A 16,171-nucleotide genomic window follows, 5' to 3' on the forward strand; every position below is an offset into this window, starting at 1 on the left:
AGATATTGTAGATCAAACGAGCAGGTGAGAAAAACAGTAGGACAAGTACAGATCCTTAGGGGACGCCAACAGATAGAGGTAGAGGATGAGAGCAGGCACCAAATAAAGACATGCTAAACAATCAGAGAGGTAGCAGGTAAACTATGAAAGGGCAGTGCTGTGAAGGCCAATGGAGTGTCAAGAAAGAGAGGATAATCAATTTTGTTGAAAATTACAGAGAGGTCAAGGCGAAAGAGAGAGTGGAGATTGCAGTAGGAGGGTTGAGGTGAGAGGAGATAAGGGAAGGAATAATAATAAGGAGGAGATAGGTTGATGGTGAGGAATTTGATGGTGGAAAAGGGGTGATGGGGATTGTTACACTGGTAGGAGATAAAGGTTTTGAAGTAGAACTGTTTGACAAGAGAGAGTGCAGTGTAATAAAATGGACAGGATGGATTAGAAGTGAATAAAATTGTCATCAGAATGGGACTATCTTCAGATGCACTCAGCAGAATGGGAGCACCGCTGAAAGTAGCCAACGAGCTTAGAATTGTGAAAGTCAAATAATTGAATGAAGTTGTTTCAAATTCAATTGTTTTTATGGGAAATAAGCAAATGGTACACTACGGCGTGGAAGGGCTAATTACGTAATCATACTAGTGAACACATATAAATACATGTACAGTCACACATACATTTGCTAATAGTTCACTTTAATAAAGTTCCAGCACATAGTCCGTTATATTCAAATGTAATAGATTTAATAGTTTAATGTAATAATGTTAAAACTACTTTAAAGACATCCAAGGCTCAGGAACTAGGAAATGTTTCATGTTTAGTGTCATATTAATCCACTTTTTACTATTAGAAATCAGCTACTATCGGCTAACTTAAGAATGAAAAAGGATTAATGCTCAATATGATATTGTGTTTGGAATGCAAATGGGTTGGTCTGAACCAGTATTTTGGTAGGCTCCAGAGGAAGGACATGTAGGCAGCAGTTAGAGTAAGCTGCCCCCACCCTTGGAGAACATCCTTTGAATCAATCTATGACCTGCATTTTACTGGAGTGTCCTAAATCCTGAACCAATAGAGAATGCTTTTACTGTTATCTTGTTTACTTTATGACGTCATCACTGTTTTTATGCAACACAAATTGTATATAAACCAGGCACTGAATCCACCATTCAGTTTACATTGACCACAGGCTTCAGGACTGAATGACTGTTAACTGGATCCAACGCGCTGCATATGTATTGTACATGTTGTACTTTATATTATTTTGTTGTAATCTGTTATACTTTGCTAGTAAATCTCTTTGTGCGTTGGAACCACAATAACTGTATTGGACGATATTTATTGATAGCGACAATACAAACAGTACAGAATGTTAGGGTAGGTCTGGAATGAGAGAAGCAAAATGTAGTGACACTCTCGTTAACACAGGTGAGATTTTTGTTGAGGACAAGGCTGGAGATCACTCTGTCATGCTGATTGAATTAGAATAACAGACTGGAAGGGTGGAGGGTGGTGCCTGAAATCTTTGTTCTTCCTCTGTTAACCATGGTTACCTGCAAGGAAACACGTGCAGTCATCATTGCTTTGCACAAAAAGGGATTCACAGGAAAGGATATTGTTGCTAGTAAGATTGCACTTAAATCAACCATTTATTGGATCATTAAGAACTTCAAGGAGAGAGGTTTAATAGTTGTGAAGAAGGCTTCAGGGAGCCCAAGAACATCCAGCAAGCGCCAGGACTATCTCGTAAAGTTGATTCAGCTGCGGGATCGAAGCACCACCAGTACAGAGCTTGCTCAGGAATAGCAGCATGCAGGTGCGAGTGCATATCACTTTTGGAGAATGACCTGGTGGGAAGCAGGCCAGCAAAGGAGCCACTTCTCTCCAGGAAAAACAACAGGGACAGACTGATATTATGCAAAAGGTACAGGGATTGGACTGCTGAGGACTGGGGTAAAGTCATTTACTCTGATGAATCCTCTTTCAGAGTGTTTGAGGCATCCGAAAAAAATGCTTGTCCTGTGAAAGAAAGGTGAGCGCGACCATCAGTCCCGTGTCATGCCAACAGTAAAGCATCCTGAGACCATTCATGTGTGGGGTTGCTTCTCAGCCAAGGGAGTGGGCTCGGTCACAACTTTTTCATACAGAAGAAGAATTTCGCAGATGATACCTAAATATAAAATATACAATTTATTGATAAATAAATAAATAAACCACCTAGGAAATATTTATAAAAAAAGCAACCAACATATTTATTGCTGTAATATGGGCAGCAAAGCCCTGAAGCTACATCAATTGAGACAGTGTTGCATTATAAACCAACCAAGATGTAAAAAATCATATCCTGGATATTCTGATAAAAAAATAGTCTATGAGTTATAGTGGCATATTTACCATCCAATACATCCATCCATTAAAGATTAAGATATATGAATAATCAGCAACCAGTTCTCACTTTCCAGACATCCTCGGGAGATTTGGGCGTCAAAGGAGTTGTGAAGTCCACACCCCCCCAATGGCTCAACGCAGATATATCCAACAGAGTATTAATAATTAATCATCCGAAAACACTCGCTCGCCTCGGAACTAATTAAAAATAAACGTGCCTCTTACCGCAAGATATTTTCGTGGTACGCACCAACTTCTCAGTCAGGACAGATATTAGATTGTTGCACAAGAGTTCCTCTTTGAGCCAAAATATAAATTGTACCTCCGGATCAAATTATCACCACTGTTGAAATCCAGTAATAATTGTTGGTAAAACAATATGCAACACTCCAAATGCAACGCGTTTCATCTGTCTCATGTAGACTTTCTCAAGCAAAAATCATAATTTAGCACCAGGGATTAAGTAGTGTTTTTTGGGTCTCTCACAATTTTGCCTAAGAACACAGCCATTAATAAAGAATGGCACAAAAATATCCTCCAAGAGCCACTTCTCTCAACCATCCAAGAACAGATTGGAGACGTACAATGCCTTTTCCAATATGATGGAGCACCTTGCCATAAGGCAAAAGTGATAACTAAGTGGCTCGGGGATCAAAATATCAAAATTTTGGGTCCATGGCCAGAAAACTCTCCAGACCTTAATCCCATTGAGAACTTGTGGTCAATCCTCAAGAGGCGGGTGAACAAACACAACCAACAAATTCTGACAAATTCCAATTACTGATTAGGCAAGAATGGGCGGCCATCAGTCAATATGTGGCCCAGAAGTTGATTGACAGCATGGCAGGGCGAATTGCAGAGGTCTTCAAAAAGAAGGGTCAACACTGCAAATATTGACTCTTTGCATAAACTTATTTTAATTGTCAATAAAAACCTTTAACACTTATGAAATGCTTGTATTTTACTTCAGTATACCATAGCAACATCTGACAAAAAGGTCTAAAAATACTGAAGCACCAAACGTTGTGAAAACCAATACTTGTGTCATTCTCAAAACTTTTGCCCATGATTGTATTCAGTGTCCAAGGTCCCTGACATGCCAGATTATAGGGCAGGCAGGCCCCAGATTGGAAGCTATGACTGGGGCATTTGTTCCCTCTCCTGTTCATCCCTTCATCCCGGTCAATCTGCAAACCACACTCTGTTGACTTTGCCTTTTATAATAAAGTTAATTTGGTTTATTAATTACAATACAAAAGTTGTTTTGTTCTGGTTCTTTTGGTTGTGCATACATTTATTATTCCTATTTAATTCAATGAAAGATAGGAAGCTGTGATCAGTTTCATTTGGACTGTTAAACAGATTTTTGTTACTGAACTATTTTTTACTTTATTTAATGAGAAGAGATATTTGCTATAGAAAACTTAAATTTCAAGTGTGTTCTGCTAATATATGAACAGCATAAATATGCTAATCAGAAACATGCCAACATTTCACTTAGCAGCTCATTTGCATGAGAGAAGTGCAAATGATTGCAAATTGCTTCTATTTTTGTCACACTTACTTTTGATTTTTTTTTTAAAAAAAAGTCAGAAATTGAAATTCAGAAAACTGCACACTATAGATAAAGAGCATACATCAAACAAGAACTGTAGCAGAATAACAGATGGAGCATGTTTCTTTCAAACAAATTGCATAACGCTGCATGTTGGTTTACATGTATGAATTATTCAGCCAAATGGAGTAAGTCGATGTCATATTTAAAACATTTTAAATATAGCTAAGTTCATAGATGCGACACTGCCGGGCAAGGAAACAACAATAGGCAGCACCCTCTGCCATTGTGCCCAACACGTAAGAGTTGATCTTAATAACTTTCTTCAGTCTTCACAGTCTTGATGTCATTTATATGCAGTCCAGCTTTGCTATGCTCCATGTTTTGAAAGTAGCCAACAAGTTAGACCATTGTACTGGACAAAAAGGGGAGTGTGGTGCTCTGTGTTATCGCTTCAATGATGACGAGAAATCCGACACAGAGAAGACCTACAAAAAAAAAATTATTTCTGGGAAAACGACTGTAATCTACACAGACTTACCTGAAAACCAACTCTGCAGCTATCCAATGCAGCAGAAGGCTGACATGACCTCCTTTCGAATGGACATCTCTCCGGCAGTAGTGTCTGACGTCAGTGCGACCTGCATGAATTTCAATTCAAAGCACCAATGTCGGGACTCTGCAGTAATCTAGTCATCGCTGAAGCGTACCCAACCCACGGCGCTAAGGGCACAACCCCTCAAAAGCTTTGATATAACTGTTCAGCTTTTCCTTTCTACTTTTTAACAAGACCAAACAGTTACAGAGGAATAAGCAGAAGTAGCAGTGATGTTGATGGGGGAATCATTGACCACGATACTGCCGAAAGTAACGTGGCCTGCGCTCTATTACAGTTTAAATGGTAATTTTAACCTTCCCTGAGCTGCGAGAAAAAATCAGCATAAAAATTCCCGTACTAACAGCAATAATGCGCACTATTACCGTAGTAACGTTAATAGAGTGCAGGCCGCGATGCTTTAAGCAGTAACAGCCCCAATTGAATTCACCTCCCGAAGAGTACAAACATTAAATATCTGTACACACCATAAAGTACAATTTTTCTTTATTAATAATAATGGACATAGTTTTGAATGGATTTTTTTTTATCTTTAAGAGCTTGTGTATCTCTATCAGACATTTTATCACTGTGTCATTTGTTTTTTTTTTTGCTATTTGATTGCTGTCTATAAGGAGGAGTGCAGCCTTTTGATACAGGTGCTGTGTCTGAGGTGTTTGATATTTTTATTTTAGCACCATTTTTGTGTTCTTATGTTGATTGGCATGAATAAGTCTAGACTTTCGAGGGGGGGGGGACTGGCAATATTAAATATAGAGAAAATTTTTAATAAATTCTCTAATAAATTAAAAAATAACTATTAACAAACACATGAAGCAGTCTGTGGGGGAATTAAATAAATATGATTTATTACATTTAATGATATATATATAAATATCAAAAAATAAAATAATAATCAAGTTTATATGTATTTTTATTCATTTAGTCTCTAATTGCCTAATTGTAATATAAGAATTAAATATATTTGTTACTTTTTAATTCAACTCTGACTTGTTATTTCTATACTTCAGCCATCAACAGACTATTTACCAAACAATTCTTGAATTTATTATAAACAGTAACAGTATTGTAACTGTGTTCATAATGTGGATATTTTGGTTTACAGGTCCCAGCATGCACAGCACATAATTAAGTGTTTGGGCATGCTGGCGCTTGTAGTACTAAAAATACCTGCATATCCATGGTTGGTAAGGTAAACTGGTGTTATACCCTGATAATCACAGGTCTATTACTACATGCACTCTCTCAGTGAACTGCATCAACCAGAGTACCTCTGGGAAGTTCACTGCAAATTGTGTTGGCCATTTTGGGGTGGACAAACTGCAAATAACAGCCCCATGATGCTCACTGGAGACCCAAACTGCACAAGAAGCATGCAGAGAAGGTTAGACACTGCAACAAGATTCAGATGCCAGCAAAAAACAGACATTTTAGTGCCAGAATGTGTTAGAAGGCTTCAGGAGAATCTTGGGATCATAGGGGGAAGCCAAAATCTGAATGTTGGAAGCTAGTGGGTTGTGGTTGCTGGCTGTGAGTTATGCTGTGTGACTGCTGGCTTGGATAATGGCAGACCTTCCATCAAAGAGCCACTATTGCTGAACTGTTGCTCCAAGGGATGTTTGCAGCCAAAGTATGTAAAAGCCAGATGTTAAAGCCAGCCGAGATGGGAGCATCTTTGCTGTACAGGAAATGGGCTATCTCGCCTAAATACATGTGGGCATATCTGTCATCATTTTCATCTGGTATTGATCCTGGTCTTGGCAAAAAAAACAAAAAACATATAGAACGAAGCATGACTAGCTCTCATCGCAAATCTGCTCTTAGTGTTTAGTCTACTATATTTACAACAATGAGATTTCCCATGACCTAAACAGGTTCTCTCTTAAGAGAATGTATTGACAATTTAAAAAAAAAATCTTTAGACCTGAATACAAGCAACCCACCACATGAAAGGCCTGATATCCTACAAAGTTCAATATTTTTTCTAATCATTTCTATGAATTCTTCTTCACCAACAAGTGACCACACAGACAAAAGTAAGCCAAGAGAAAGCTGTACATGAGACCCAAAAATCAATATTCTACTGTGAGAGATGCATGTCCTGAATAACAAGTTTTCTGACCTAAGGTCTGTTGTGAGAGACTGGCAAGATGAAAGAAGTGCAGGAGGAACCATGTTGATAATTACATTGATATTGTTCCTAGAAACCTTACAGAGGTCACATAAGACAATATCCTCTCTAGAAGAAGGTATCACTTACCAGTAGATGATATCAAGCACTCCAATGCTGCTAGTAAGGATGCAAAACAAATATCAACAACAACACCAGCAATGAGGAGCCCACCAGGAGATTCACCATTTACACAAGCAATATCTGAGACAATGACATACCTAGAGGAGTAGGAGTGCACCACTGGGTTTCAAGTAATGATGGAAAACATACCCCTAATACTAAGAACAGCAGAGCGGATGATCTCTTTGGAATTGCACAAACCTAAATCCCTCTGATTTTCTATAGTGCTTGAACTGTTCAGATAGTATATTTCCTTTAAACTATTCTGAGAGTGGAGTAAGAAGGTGAATCGAAACAACTCCCAAGGGAGAAAAGCTTCACCATCGAGCCTTGTTAGAGGAATCCTGTACTAGACAACATTGAAGTTCACCACTACCCAAAGGACAGGAGGTCAAGGCAAGATAAAATATGCTCTACACTCCATGCTGAGGATGACAAAAAAAATGAAATAGAATACATCCAGCACTGACCTGGTGACTAAAAGTGTATAACCTTTTTTGACCCTTAGTAATGCATGCACTTTACACTGTGATTTTGTTGACTGTGACTATAATTGACACATTTTTACTTTCACTTTACTCTGTTTTATCGCAATTGAACATAGTGTCCAGTATGCTTTTGGATACTTAAGTTCAACCTATTTGACTAAATAGTAATGGTAAAGAAAGGAAAATAAAAAAAAAGTAGTCTTACCTTTGTAATACTGTACAGTAGATCATACCCAAAAATTTGAACTAAAACAAACTGGAGCACACATGTGACCTAAAATTTGCTAAAGCCATAAAAGACACACCTTTCTTCCATTTATATCCTAAATAAGGAAAAAGACCTTATTGTTCCATTTTCCTTGCCCTGTTATTGGGGTTCATCAGGAGTTTAAATAATGGGAACAAAAGTATTGTAAGTTAACCTTTGAGGTTAAAAGGGTGACTGTATTGGGAAATTAGGAATGAATTGGAGCACTAACCCTTTCCCATCACAGTAATACACTCTGTGTAGCTTATAATATAGTACAATTTCTCAAGCAAATTTACAGTGGGACTGCAATACTTATACTGTAAATCTCACTATTTCCCTCCCATAGCTGTTCAAACAATAGATGACCGAAACACCTACTAATATGCCTAGTCATGAAAATGTGTATTGAAACCCTCTCATAAGAAAAAAATATATATAAGGGGTTCAGTCAATTAAAGTTTCTCATGATCCTCCCTGATGGAAAATAATCAAATAAAAAACCTTTCAGGGGTTTCTAAATACTGCAGGAACCCTAAGTCATTATATCAATTAAAGTGTGGGAATAAACCAGTACAAAAACATAGAAGTAAAAAAATGACTTCTTTGTTGTTCATAAAATTACATCTTTATTATTCTTCATTATTTAACATGATAAAAAATTATATAAACAGATATACTCTTCAAGCATTCCACTACACATGGTCCATGTTATGTATCATGAACAAACCATTTTGTGTTGTAAGCCTAGAAAGGAGAGGAATAGGCTATACTATATTCAGAGAAGGGGCTTAATAAAAAACAAAAGTCTTGTATTTGTGAAGTTTCCTTGTTTTGTTTATATTATAGAAGGGAAACATGATTTTTTTTCAAGATATCCCATATATACCCAGGGCTCCGAAGAGGAATTATGGGCCCCAATACAGCAAGGTCATAGGGCCCCCCCTATAGGTGATTAACATGTAAACTCATAAAAGGGTGTGTGGCCATACCATTGGGGGCGTGTCTAGTAGGTTAAAAGCACTAGGCCACCCTCCTACAGAAAAATGCATTACTCACAAATGCCCCATCTGCCCAGCAGCTTTGCTCACACATGCCTCCTCTACCCACATACTTTAATCATTTGTGCCTCACTCTGCCCACATGCGTTAATCACACTTGACCCCCCTTTGCCCACTTGCTTTAATCACACATGCACCTCTCTACCCACATGTTTTAATAACACATGCCCCCCAGCTCTAATCACACATGCCCCCTCTCTGCCCAGCAGCTCTAGTCACACATGCCCATCTCTGCCCAGCACATTTAGTCACACATGCACCCCCCGGGTGCTGTGGCTCCAGTGTGCTGCAACCTCAGGACGTAAACTACTAGGATGAGCAGTGCCCATGGCTCAACACCGTCCCATAGTGCACCGGCTCATAGAGGCTTGTCCTATCTTTACTAGGACAATTTGCTTTTGGGCCTAAGGGGCATATTTAATTAAGCCTAAAGATTGCAGATACACACTCCCACTGACAATAATTTTCTGTAACATTGCAGATTTCCGTGTGTGCCCCATAGTGTTTCGAAAGGAAATCTGTGCTGTTGCGTTACCGTATTGTCACTTTACATGCGCAGCCGCGCGTAATCGCGATCGGTGGACCTAATTGAACATGCCTCTAAGTGTCCAATGAATCATGTTCGCCAGGATAAAATGATTACTTTTGTATAATACATATATGAGGTTTTTTTGTTACTCATTTTACCATTACACAGAGATGTGAGAGGGTTTGGCACTGCTCAGCTTTCTGCTTCAGGGACTAATCATTTATGTTAATTGTGAATTGTTAAATGTTAAATGTGAAAAGCTTACTTAAAATATGGCTATTCATTTTTTTCTTTACTTGTCATAAGAGAATAAAAGCAGGAGGTTATTTTAAAAAAAATCTTTGTTAAAAGCACAGTTACGATTCTTTCCCAAGCTAACAACACAGACATTGGGCTGGCAATGTTGTGTGTATTATGGTTGCACATAATTAATGACGCCACTGATAACATCACATAGAGCATTTCAAACATTACAATGTCACAGGAACATTGACATCCCTATGACATCAAAACAATTATAGAACAATTTACAAAGGTAATGGCAACACATGCAAGATCACAAATTCTAAGTTTTGTATTGCAAAATATATACATAGATACAAATGTATTTTATTGCTTGAATTTTTCCTGCTATTTGAAAATTATTGGTTTACTCTATTATAAAGGAAAATTTAACAATTTATGTGCCATAAAAAACTGTCTCCATTAATGGGCCTAATATAAAGTTTGTTAGGAACCCCTCCAGCCGGCACAACACAACCCGGAGTCTACTCTGCCAGTCAGGTGTTCACTGGAGCCCCTGATGGTGGGGACAGACTGGGCTGCAGACTGACAGAGGGTCGTGAAGTGTGTACCGGCTGGAGAGAACCCAGGCAAGTGGAGTGGAATCCAAGCAGAGGTCAAGGGCCGGCAGCAGACAACGGTACCATTAAACAAGCTGATGTCAGGGGTCACGAGCAGGAAGGGAGGTCGGTATTCAAGCCAGAGGTCAGGGTCACGAGGTTCACAAGCAAAGTCCAAATCCAAGCCAAGGGTCATACACGGGTAAACAACAGCAAGTCTAATAGACAGGAACAGGGCAGAGAGCAGGCTAGCAGACTGGATACAGAACTATAACTGGCAGTGAGGCTGCAGACCTCACTGCCTTAAATACCAGTACCAGCCAATCAGAGCCTGGCACTGAGATCACATGGACAGGAGTTCAGATTTACTAAAATTACTTAATTAGCCCACAGGCTTGCTTATCCCCACGCACGCGCCCGGCTGTCCCCAGCTGCCGGGACGCGGCACTACTGCTGTTGGGGTCCGACCGTCGTCATAGGAAATGACGTCCCGGTCATCATAGGAAGGAGGTGAGAGTCACGGCGGTGCCCGCAGCCGCCGCAACTGCTAACAGTACCCCCCCCTTGAGAAGGGGTCAAGGCACCCTGACATCCAGGTTTTCTTGGAAATTTCCTGAAGAACTCCTTCAGCTTTTTAGGGGCATGAAGCTGTCTCCGCGGAACCCAAGACCGCTCTTCTAATCCACGATTCTTCCACTGTACTGGGAAGTGCACCTGCCCCTGCACTCTTTTAGAGTCGAGGATCTTCTGGACCACAAACTTTTTGGGATTGATTCGGTTATAATACTGGCTTAAGTAACGAACAATGAAACGTGTTGGGGATCTTCAGAGAGCCATGAATCTTCAATCTAAAAGCTACCAGATTAACCTGCTTGGTAATCATGAACGGACCAATAAATTTAGGCCCCAGTTTCTTACAAGGCTGTCTGAGCCTAACATTTTGAGTTGAAACCCACACTTTCTGGCCCACTTTGAATGAGCAGGTGGTACGGTGGCGGTCCGATTTCTTTTTTAGCAGACAATGAGGATTTTTTCAAGGAGAACTGAACTTTCCTCCAAATTACTTTCAGATCAGCAGCTGTGGAACGAATCTCCGGGATACCAGCAGATTTGAGAGAATATAGAGAATTAGACCTGGGATGGAAACCGAAGTTACAATAGAACGCGGAAGTTTGAGTAGATGAGTGAGATGAGTTATTGTAGGCGAACTCTGCCCAGGGCAGCAAAGAGGACCAGTTGTCATGGAATTCTGAAGTATAACATCGGAGGAACTGTTCAAGTGACTGGTTAACCCTTTCAGTTTGCCCATTTGACTGAGGGTGGTATGCGGATGACAAACTGACCTTGATTCCGAGAAGGGTACAGAAGGATTTCCAGAATTGGGCTATGAACTGAGAACCCCGATCGGAGACGATGTCAGTAGGAACTCCATGGAGCCGGAAAATATGTTGAATGAATAAGACGGCCAAATCCCGAGCAGTAGGCAGTCTGGTTAATGGAATGAAATGTGACATTTTGCTGAACCGGTCTACCACGACCCAAATGGTAGTGTGTCCTGCAGAAGGTGGTAGATCAACTATAAAGTCCATGGACAAGTGTGTCCATGGTTTTGCAGGATTGGCCAAAGGAACTATCTGACCTATTGGACGGATCCTGGGGACTTTGTTTCTGGCACAAACCTCACATGAGAGGACATGACTCTTGACGTCAGCAGACAAGGATGGCCACCAGACCGTACGGGACAGGATTTCCAGCGTCTTGTGAATTACAGGATGTCCAGCAGACCTACTGTTATGCGCCTCTGCAAGAATTGCCTTCCTTAAATGGACTGGTACAAAAAGACATCGCTCTGGAATAGTATCAGGGGCTAATCTCTGGAATCTCTGAAGTGTGATACTCAGATCTTGGGTTAACCCAGCATGGATTACGGAAGGAGGAATAATAGGCTCTGGATTTGTAACTGGAACGTGGTGTGCCAAGAAACTTCTGGACAGAGCATCTGCCCGGACATTTTTGGAACCTGGTCGGTAGGTGATCAGGAAATGAAACCGGGTAAAGAATAACGACCAACGGGTCTGTCTGGGATTTAAACATTTGGCTGATTGTATATATTGCAAGTTCTTGTGGTCAGTAATGACAGAGATCTGATGTGAAGCACCCTCCAACCAATGCCGCCACTCCTCGAAGGCCCATTTGATTGCCAATAGTTCTCTAGTACTGACATCATAGTTGGCTTCTGCTGAGGAGAACTGACGGGAGAAATAGGCACATGGGTGTAGACGATTAGTATGAGGATCCTTCTGCGATAGGATGGCACCAGCACCAACGTACGAGGCGTTGACCTCGAGAACAAATGTCTTACCTGGATCCGGGTGTCTAAGGACCTGAGTGGAGACAAAGGCCTTTTTCAGGCTCTCGAATGAGGCTACTGCTTGGGGCGACCAAATAGTTGGATGCATTCCTTTACGGGTCAGGCCGACAATGGGAGCCACAATGTCAGCAAAGCCATGAATGAATCTTCTATAATAGTTGGAGTAGCCCAGGAACCTCTGCACCGCCTTAAGATTGTTTGGTTGCACCTAATCTAAAATAGCCTGAACCTTAGTTGGGTCCATGGAGAATCCCTCAGAAGAGATTATGTAACCTAAAAAGTATACTTTCTGCACCTCGAACTCACACTTCTCCAGCTTGGCGTAAAGGTGGTTCTCTCACAATTTTCGTAGAACTTGTTTGACGTGATTCTGATGTGCGGACAAAGATCTGGAATAGATGAGGATATCATCTAAATAGACGACCACGAAATAACCAAGGAAGTCCCGAAGAACTTCATTGATCAAGTCCTGGAACACTGCAGGTGCATTGCTAAGGCCAAGCGGCATGACCAGATACTCTGCCTATAGTAACTGGGGAGCGATCAGAGGAATAAAGATCCAGATTAACCCAACGCAGGAGATGGATTTGGGGGCCGTGAAACGCCAACGCGTGTTTCGCTGGGCTGCTTTTTCAAGGTTTATTTACAGGTTTATTATGACCATAGTGGCACTTTAAACTTATTCAAGTTTTTGTGCATATAGCTTGAGTGTAGGAGCTCTTGCAAACATAGTTTGCATTTTAAACTTGTATTGTATCACTGTATGTTACTTATTTGTTCTTTTATTTCGCTTATTTTTCTACCCTTATTTTAATGTATACTAATAAAGGTTAAATTTTAAATTATCTCTTTGGAGTGCCCCAATTACACCCTTTTTCTCTATTCTATTTGTACAACTGATATTGTGTAGGGTGCACCCCCTGGTTTGGTATTTTTATATCCCAGGTCGGTTATTCAACATTTATTTTCTACTGGAGGAGATAAGCTGATAGATTACATTTATAATATCTTGTGCGGTGGTAAACCTTATTTTGTTTATGACCAGATACTCATAGTGGCTAGAGTGCATATTGAATGCCGTCTTTCACTCATCTCCTTTCTTGAAACGGATGAGGTTATACGCTCTACGAAGGTCGGTTTTTGTGAAGACAGTAGCACCTCTCAATTGATCAAATAATACCGAAATGAGCGGAAGGTGATAGGTGTTCTTAATTGTGATAAGATTCAATCCCCGGGGGTCTATACAGGGTCTTAGTCCTCCATCCTTTTTGGATACAAAGAAGCATCCTGCTCCTACGGGAGATTTAGATGGCCTGATAATACAGTAGACCTAATGCCTCGAAGAAAGTGTCTACTGACTGCATGGCAGGACTGGTCTGCAGCAAGGAAAAGGCCCAAGACTGGGGGTCACCCTGTAGGAGGGAAATAATAATCCCAACTCTTTGTTGCTCTGAACCAGAGGAGCGGGTCTCAACCAGAAATAGAGATTGAAGCTCTCCCTGAAGTTCTGGAATAGGGATCTATTTCCGGAGAATCGATCCGGCAAATTCATCTTAGGTTCACAGGTAGAATTCGGAGTGGGTTGTGTTGTTTTCGCAGCCTCTTCTTGAACGGAAAAACGCTCAGACAATCCCTGGATCATTTGATACAGGGACTCCACATGGCCCGCTAGGGCTTGCGCCGGAGAAAGTGAAGTTCCGCTTTCATCCATTTCAACCCGGAGTCTACTCTGCCAGTCAGGTGTTCACTGGAGCCCCTGATGTTGGGGACAGACTGGGCTGCAGACTGACAGAGAGTCGTGAAGTGTGTACCGGCCGGTGAGAACCCAGGCAAGCGGAGTGGAATCCAAGCAGAGGTCAGGGACTGGCAGCAGACAACGATACCATTAAACAAGCTGAGGTCAAGGGTCACGAGCAGGCAGGGAGGTCGGTATTCAAGCCAGAGGTCAGGGTCACGAGATTCACAAGCAAAGTTCAAATCCAAGCCAAGGGTTATACACGGGTAAACAACAGCAAGTCTAATAGACAGGAACAGGGCAGAGAGCAGGCTAGCAGACTGGATACAGAACTATAACCGGCAGTGAGGCTGCAGACCTCACTGCCTTAAATACCAGTACCAGCCAATCAGAGCCTGGCACTGAGATCACATGGACAGGGGTTCAGATTTACTAAAATTACTTAATTAGCCCACAGGCTTGCTTATCCCCGTGCACGCGCCTGGCTGTCCCCAGCCGCCGGGACGCGACGCTACTGCTGTTGGCGTCCGACCGTTGCCTTGGCAACGGTCGGATAGATCTAGGAAATGACGTCCCGGTCGTCATAGCGACGGCCGGGACTCCTGCAGGAAGGAGGTGAGAGTCGCGGCCGTGCCCGTCCCCGCCGCGACTGCTAACAAAGTTGCAGGTAAATTTGTGTGACATATAGATGCATCTTACAAAATTGATGTACTGAACATGTGCACAACCTCTATATTTAGTTATACATACCTTACACTTTTTCACTGGGTGAGGCAGATCACAGGTTTTAATGTCTAAGTGCAGAACAATGGAGACCTCCCATACACGTCCCCTACCTTTCCAACATACATGCGCCCTCTCCCTCATCACAGTAAAATACCTCCCTCATAACAGTACATGCTCCGCACCACCCCTATCACAGTAAATGCTCCACTCCCCCACCATAATCCCATCCCAATAAATGTTCCGCCCCTTCAACATCCCGTCACAGTAAATGTTCTGCCCGTCCCTCACCAACCCATCACAGTAAATATTCCTCTCCCCCATCATAATAAATGCCCAATTAACTTACCTTGTTCTTAAAGTGATGCGGTTGCTCCTGGTCACTGGAGACTGGGTTCAAGGTGCACAATGACGTCTCTGCGCTGTGCTCTTCTAGTCTACCAGTACCTGGGAGCCACCGCAAAGCAGCGGAATAGGGGGACTGCCGTTCAAACTAACGGACCGGACAGATGAAGGGGTCTGTCCAGACCCCTAAATCTGTCCTGGCTCCTCACAGCTGTACCAGCCGTACCCCCCTGATAGCGGCCCTGATTGTATCTTCTCCCTAGATGCAACTGAATGCTAGTTTTAAGATTGAATGTATCTTAAGATGTATGCAACTTAAAATTCAGATGTGGAAAACCAAGTATGTAGATACATCTTTGCTCATATGCAAGTGGCATTCCTCCTAACTGTTTCAATTTTTGTGGGAAACTTCCGATTTGAAGGGGATGGGTGTTTGGGGATAGCCAACAGTTTCAGAAGTGCTAGATTTGCCCCCGACGATGTGGTCACACGTATTGTAATATGGACAAACCTTCATTGTGCAGCGTCCATGCCCCTTTTTCGGAGGAAGTGTTTCATATTCCACTTTAGACATTTAAAGGAGGTATGGATTGAAACATGTTTAAATTTAATTATAATTTAGGCTCTATATTTCTCTTTAACTGTCCAATAAAGTGTTTTAGGTTTTAACAATATGGTATGTGAATAGCAGTTAACGTAAGCTTTACATTGGCTCAGCTCTTTGCCCAAGCGCTCACTTTTCCTCACAAATTTAAGGCATTGGATATTTCTGAATACTGTCTGCAAGCATCAAAGCAGCACTATGGATCAATTTCATAGCCAAAACAAACCTATTTTAGGATCTATTGAACTACCATCTCTGTTCAGCTGTTGGACCCACAGAGCTCAACTGTCATCACTTCTTCAATATCTGTTCAGCTGAACATTGAGCTCAATTATGATTGCAGTTAGCATCTCTGTTTGGCTGCTGGACCCCCTGAA

The sequence above is a fragment of the Mixophyes fleayi genome, chromosome 1, assembly GCF_038048845.1.
Source record: "Mixophyes fleayi isolate aMixFle1 chromosome 1, aMixFle1.hap1, whole genome shotgun sequence".
In the NCBI taxonomy this organism is placed as follows: domain Eukaryota; kingdom Metazoa; phylum Chordata; class Amphibia; order Anura; family Limnodynastidae; genus Mixophyes; species Mixophyes fleayi.